General features: G+C 45.5%; 1 non-coding gene across 1 annotated transcript; it reads left to right on the forward strand.

The window, feature by feature from the left end:
• Positions 1–6,461: 6,461 nt before the first annotated feature.
• On the forward strand, positions 6,462–6,534 carry trnak-uuu (transfer RNA lysine (anticodon UUU)). The gene has a single exon. It is a non-coding gene; the product is annotated as a tRNA-Lys (tRNA).
• The last annotated feature ends 232 nt before the right edge of the window (positions 6,535–6,766 follow it).

Here is a 6,766-nt window from a genome sequence, read left to right on the forward strand (position 1 = left end):
GGCTCCAATGTTGTGTCTGATAGAAGTGACCCATCAACAGGTGTTGAGGTCCAGAGCTGCTTGCAAATGGAATCACTTTCTAGAGTCCAGACCAATGTCTACAGAGCTGTGAGTGCTCTGTTTTTATCACTATTAGTAGTAATGACAGCAGTAATAGTAGCAGGAGTATTAGTATCAGAATTAGTATTAGAATCTGAAGTCATGGTCGTAGTAGTAATGGTAGTAGTGGTATTAGCAGTTGTGTCAGTGGCAGCAGTATTAGTAGCAGTAACAGTACTACTAGTAGCTTTAGTAACATTAGTAGTAGCAGTAGGAGTAGCTGTAAAATTTTATTAGTTGCAGTTGTGTCAGTGGCAGCAGCAGTAGTAGCTGTAGTAGCAGTATTACACTAGAACCATGTGTTACGATCCCTGCCTCCCGGCAACGAAAGAGGCAGAAGAAGGCGTAGTCTTAGTTCATTAGTCTACCTATCAGTGTACGCTTTCACCACCACACCTCCGTCTCATCTTGTATTTAAGCACTAGTCTTTCCCTACCTCCTCGCTCAGTATTGGTTTTCCTTTCGAGCTACTTAGTTGCGCTACGCCTTCTACCTCTTCGTACTGTTCTGGTTCCGACTTTGGTTTCTCCACTTTTACTAAAGAAATAAAGGATCACCTGGTAACTATACAACAGTTGGGCAGAACTTTGGAGGAAGTAATTTCCCAGGTGTTGGAATTTAGAATTTGTCAGAGGAATAGAGAAAGATCTCAGACACAGATACTAGAGGTTCCTCGGCCACCACCTACCAACACTCTAGACTCGGAATAATCTATGGAAATTGCCCGCACCCAGTTAACTCCAGAAGAAAGAGAGAGACGCAGATGAGAGGGCCGCTGTATGTTCTGTGGAAAATTAGGACACTTTAAAGCTGACTGCCCTGCTTTACATTCATCTTTGAGGCGCCTCCCTACTACTCAAGATCCTGTGGTGAGTGAGTTAACTCAATCCTCTAAGTTTTCCTCAGGATTTTCTATTATGTCTACACTGTTTTGGGGTAATAAACAGACGCCACTTCTTGCTTTTATTGACTCGGGGGCAGCAGGGAACTTCATCGACGCCTCCTTAGCTCAAGCTTGGAAATTACCCCTGACCCAGGTGACGACTCCTCTTCATGGACAATCTATTGATGGTTCCCCAGTGTCTCCAGGACTTATAAGATGGCAAACTGAATTAATAAGATTGCAAATTGGCGCCACACATGTGGAAGATATCTGGTTTTATATCCTCGAGACCCCATCACATCCCCTTGTACTAGGCTTTCCCTGGCTCCAACAGAATGACCCTAACATTTCATGGGCCCGTAGAGAAATTTTAACTTGGGGACCCCAATGTATTGGTAGTTGCTGTCGTCTGCAAGGTTGTAAGAGTTGCACTCATGGAAACGCCCCCTTCTGGTGTTCCTACGATACCCCCCCCCCCCCAATATTCTGATCTACAGGAAGCCTTCAATGAGCAAGAGGCCTTGGCTCTCCCACCCCACCGACATTATGACTGTGCCATCGACCTTTTGCCAGGAACTATTCCTCCTAAAGGTCGTATATTCCACTCTCCAATATGGAATCCGAGGCCCTGAAAATATATATACAAGATTCTCTGAAGGCTGGAATTATACGCCCATCCACTTCTCCTGCTTGTGCCAGGTTTTTTTGTGGAAAAGAAGGATGGTGGGCTCCGTCCCTGTATTGATTATAGTGGCCTTAATGAGATCACTATTAAGAACCGGTACCCTTTGCCCATAATTGAGTCCGTGCATGGGGCCAAGATCTTCATCAAACTGGATCTATGAGGGGCTTATAATTTAATCCGTATTCGGGAAGGGGATGAGTGGAAGACGGCATTCATGACAACCCATGGACATTATGAATATTTGGTCATGCCTTTTGGTTTGGTAAATGCCCCAGCAGTGTTTCAAACCTTTATTAATGATATTTTTTGTGATCTGCTACAAAGGTTTGTCTTGGTATACCTTGATGACATTCTAATTTTCTCTAATACCTTCCAGGATCATGTTCTCCATGTCAGAGAAGTTCTCTCCCGACTCATAAAGAATAAACTTGATGTCAAACTGGAGAAGTGCACTTTTAATGCTTCTAGGATTCACTTTTTAGGTTACATCATCTCTCCAGAAGGGGTGGAAATGGACTCAAGTAAAGTCTCCGCAATTACTGATTGGCCCACACCCGCGAACCTTAAACACATACAACGGTTTCTTGGTTTTGCCAACTTCCATAAGAGGTTTATTTGAAACTTCAGCTCAGTGGTTGCTCCCATAATCTGTTTAACTCGCAAAGGACCCAGACAAGGTAAATGGACCCCTCAAGCAGAAGAGGCATTTCAGCACCTGAAACACCTTTTCACTACTGCCCTCATCCTGAAACACCCTGATCCTTCTTTGCCTTTTGTTGTTGAGGTGGACGCTTCTGGCCATGGCGTGGGCGCTGTTCTCTCTCAACGTCATGGAGAAAAACAAATTCTTCGCCCCTGCGATTCTTTTCTAAGAAGTTATCCCCTGCACAGATTAAATATGATGTTGGTAACCGTGAGCTTCTGGCTATTAAGTTAGCATTGGAGGAATGGAGGCACTGGCTGGAGGGAGCTCATCATCCATTCTTGATATACACAGATCACAAAAACTTGGAGTATTTACAATCGGCCAAACGTCTATGTCCTCGCCAGGCCAGATGGTCCCTCTTTTCTCCAGATTTAATTTCCTTATCACCTACACTCCAGGCTCTAAGAACATCAAAGCTGATGCTCTCTCACGGATCCACGACCCCCCTGAGGCTGAACTGCTTCCTGAACCCATCATCCCTTCTGGTAAATTCCTGACAGCTGTTAGATGGGACATAGAAGTTGTAGCTAGATACACCTTGGCTGGACAAACTGTACCTCCTCAGTGCCCTCCGGACAAGTTATTTGTCTCAACCCCAGTCAGATCTTCTGTCTTTTGTCTTCTGACGTAACTTGGATTTAATCTCTAGAGACTTCTGGTGGCCAACCATGGTTAAAGATGTCAAGGAGTATGTCCAAGCCTGCTCTATCTGTTCCCGAATTAAGTCTTCTCGGATGAGGGCGGCAGGCCCTCTTCAACCCTTACCTATCCCCAACCGTCCTTGGACCCACCTCTCAGTTGATTTTATTACTGACCTTCCACCAAGCCAAGGATACACGACAGTCATGACAGTAGTAGATCGTTTCTCTAAATCTGTCCATTTTATTCCCCTACCTTCCTTGCCTTCGGCTAGGGAACTAGCAGACCTGTTCGTACTGCATATCTTCCGCCTTCATGGCATCCCTAAAAATATTGTTTCAGATAGGGGCCCCCAGTTTATTTCACAATTTCGGAATGCCTTCTGTAAGTCACTGTTTCGCTTACTTCAACTTACCACCCTCAGGCCAACGGTCAAACTGAGCGTATGAATCAAGAGCTGCTAACCTACTTAAGGGCATATATCTCATCTACCCAAGAAAACTGGGTGTCCATGGGCATTGCTTCCATGGGCAGAATATGAACATCATTCTTTGTATCCTCCTTCGACTGGCATGTCACCCTTCAAGTGTGCCTTAGGTTATCTGCCTCCTCTCTTCCCGGACTCCCTGCCGGACACAGAAGTTCCATCTGTTCAGGAGTATATCACAAACCTGCAGGACTTCTGGAGGAAGGCTAAAGCCGCCCTTCTTCACACTGCAGCTCGGCAGAAGACCGTGGCGGATCGGTACCGTGGAACCATACCCAGATTTCGACGTGGACTATGTGTCTGCAAACTACCTGCAAACTTCCTCTAAAGCAACCTTCTGGCAAGCTTGCTCCCAGGTTCATCGGTCCTTTTCGTGTCCAATGCCAGGTTACCCCTGTAACTTATTGCTGGCCTTGCCTCCTACCCTCAGGATTCACCCTACATTCCATGTTTCCCTCCTTAAGCCCTTTCGCAGATCCACTCTGTCTAAACCGCAACAAAAAACCCCACCGCCTTGAGTAATTGATGGACTCCCTGCCTACACTGTAAAGCGGTCATGGGTACCAGAAAAGGGTATACTGGATTCAAACCTGATCCGGGATTTCCATCACTGTTCACCTAATCGTCCCGCTAGGGCTTCGGGAGCCTCCCGTAGAGAGGGGGGTAATGTTACGATCCCTGCCTCCCGGCAACGAAAGAGGCAGAAGAAAGCGTAGTCTTAGTTCATTAGTCTACCTGTCAGTGTACGCTTTCACCACCACACCTTTGTCTCATCTTATACTTAAGCACTAGTCTTTCCCTACCTCCTCGCTCAGTATTGGTTTTCCTTTTGAGCTACTTAGTTGCGCTACGCCTTCTACCTCTTCGTACTGTTCAGGTTCCGACTTTGGTTTCTCCCCTTTTACTACGTTTTTTGGATTACGGTCTGGCTTTCGCTACTCTCTCCCTCTTTGGATCACTGGCTTCCCCTGGATTCTCAGCTCTCTCCTTCGTCTACGGTATTTGGATCACGACTTTTCTCTATCGGCTCCTGCAAGTGGCTTCATTACTTGGTTTTGGTTTCACTGGCCGAATCCTTAACAGAATACTGAGCCACTTAACATGGACCCAGCAGAACAAGAGGAATTTCGCTCGGTTTTGGATCAATACTGGCAAGCCTTACTCCAGTTACAGGCTTCCGTCCAACAGATTTCACCGCACCTGTCGGCAGTGCCGCCTACCAGTAATAGTGAAAGTAACGCTGGAGCTGCCGCTTCGGCTCCGCCCCCGCCAGCTTCTACACCCGCTCTTCGACCTCTTCCACTTACACCACCTGACAGGTTTGACGGCAACCCTACGAGATGTCGGGGTTTCTTAGCACAGTGTGCGTTGGTTTTCAGGCTCCATCCGGAAACTTTTTTTTTCTCCTCAAGACAAGATTGCCTTCGTACATTAGTTTCTCTGTTAACTGGCCGTGCTCTGGATTGAGCAACTGTCCTACTAGATCGCAGGGCTCCTGAGGTACAGGACTATGATCTCTTTTTAGAGAAATTTAAGGTTTTTTTTTGTCGTTCCTCAGCTGGACAAGACTCCTATCGCCTCTCATCTATCCGCCAGGGCCGCAGGTCTGCACAGGATTATGCCATAGACTTTAGAGTAGCAGCAGCAGAGACTCACTGGGAGGATGAGGTCCTAATTTTTCTTTTTCTGCAAGGGTTATGTGAAGAAATAATCACCTGGTAACACCTCCGTCTCATCTTGTATTTAAGCACTAGTCTTTCCCTACCTCCTCTCTCAGTATTGGTTGGCCTTTCGAGCTACTTAGTTGCGTTACGCCTTCTACCTCTTCGTACTATTCAGGTTCCGACTTTGGTTTCTCCCCTCTTACTAGGTTTTTTGGATTACGGCTCGGCTTCGGTTACTCTCTCTCAGTTTGGATCTCTGGCTTCCCCTGGACTCTCGGCTCTCTCCTTCGTCTACGGTATTTGGAGCACGACTTGTCTCTATCGGCTCCTGCAAGTGGGTTCATTACTTGGTTTCGGTTTCACTGGCCGAATCCTTAACAAGTAGCTAAATACACAGGTCACACTGCTCCAGTTGAGGCTCAAACTCACAACCTCAGCATGACTCTGCTGTGCATTGCTGTATAAGCACCACGCGCTGACCGACTGCGCCACTGGAGCTGTTTAACACCCTCTCCTCATACAGACTGACGCTGCAGAAACACAGGCTGCAAACAGGGTTTCGGTTGTGGATCCATCTCCACATGGGGGAAAGGGACAGTAAAATAGCAAGGAAAATACAAGAGAAGAAACTGAAAGAATTGTGCTCACTGCAAAGTAGAAAGGAAAGAGGTGGCCGGATACGTAAAACAACTCCGCAGATAATTTGTAACGACATTCTTTGGTGACAATCAGCGGTCGGATTTCTCTTCAGGTTCAGCTCTGCAGTTTGAACATACATTCTCCAAGATTGGTTAGTTATATGTGATCAGCTGATATTAAATAGGACTAATAAGAATCAATACAATTGATGTCTGGCAAAGGCAAATAACTTTTGTACATGATCTGGAATGTGACTGGTTAAATTTCAGCACAGTTGCTACCCCCTTTATAAAGGGTGTGCACACTTATATAACCAAGACATTGAAAGTTTTTTTTTATTATTGTTCCAAAAAATGTTCCATTTGTTTTCTTTCTTAAATGTTGTTGATTAAAAGATCTTATTAAATGCGAAAAAATCTGATTGTGAAAAGGTCAAATTCTTAGTGAAAAAATCAGTAATGTGAGGAAAGATGAATTGTGAGAGCCCCTTGACTCCTCGTGTCGTTCTGTATTTCTCGCTCATTCTACTGGGAGTTGTGCCGTCGCTTCTGGATAAAGTCTGTCAGTGGTCATTCCAGATGGGTCAGGTATGACTGCACTTCGGCACAAGAAGAGACGTGATTTGCGAGGATCCCGGCAGTGGCTTTGTTTTTTCTAGAGCCCAGATAGCTCAGTTGGTAGAGCATCAGACTTTTAATCTGAGGGTCCAGGGTTCAAGTCCCTGTTTGGGCAGTTGTGCTTTTCTTCAATCTATTGTGAATGTCATTCTAAATCGTCTTTTATCTTTCCCTCTTCTAGCTGTACTGTGGTTATTTTAAATGTTCATCACTTGTATTTTCTTTAGTGTTTCTTTCACAAACCAAAAATGTTCAAGGTGATCTTCTCACCACACTCCACGTAAATAAATTAAAAGAAATCACAGTAGAGTAAAGTACACGCAGTGAGGAGCTCCCGCAGTGAGTAC

This window comes from Lepisosteus oculatus, chromosome 14 (assembly GCF_040954835.1).
Source record: "Lepisosteus oculatus isolate fLepOcu1 chromosome 14, fLepOcu1.hap2, whole genome shotgun sequence".
NCBI classification, from domain to species: Eukaryota; Metazoa; Chordata; class Actinopteri; order Semionotiformes; family Lepisosteidae; genus Lepisosteus; species Lepisosteus oculatus.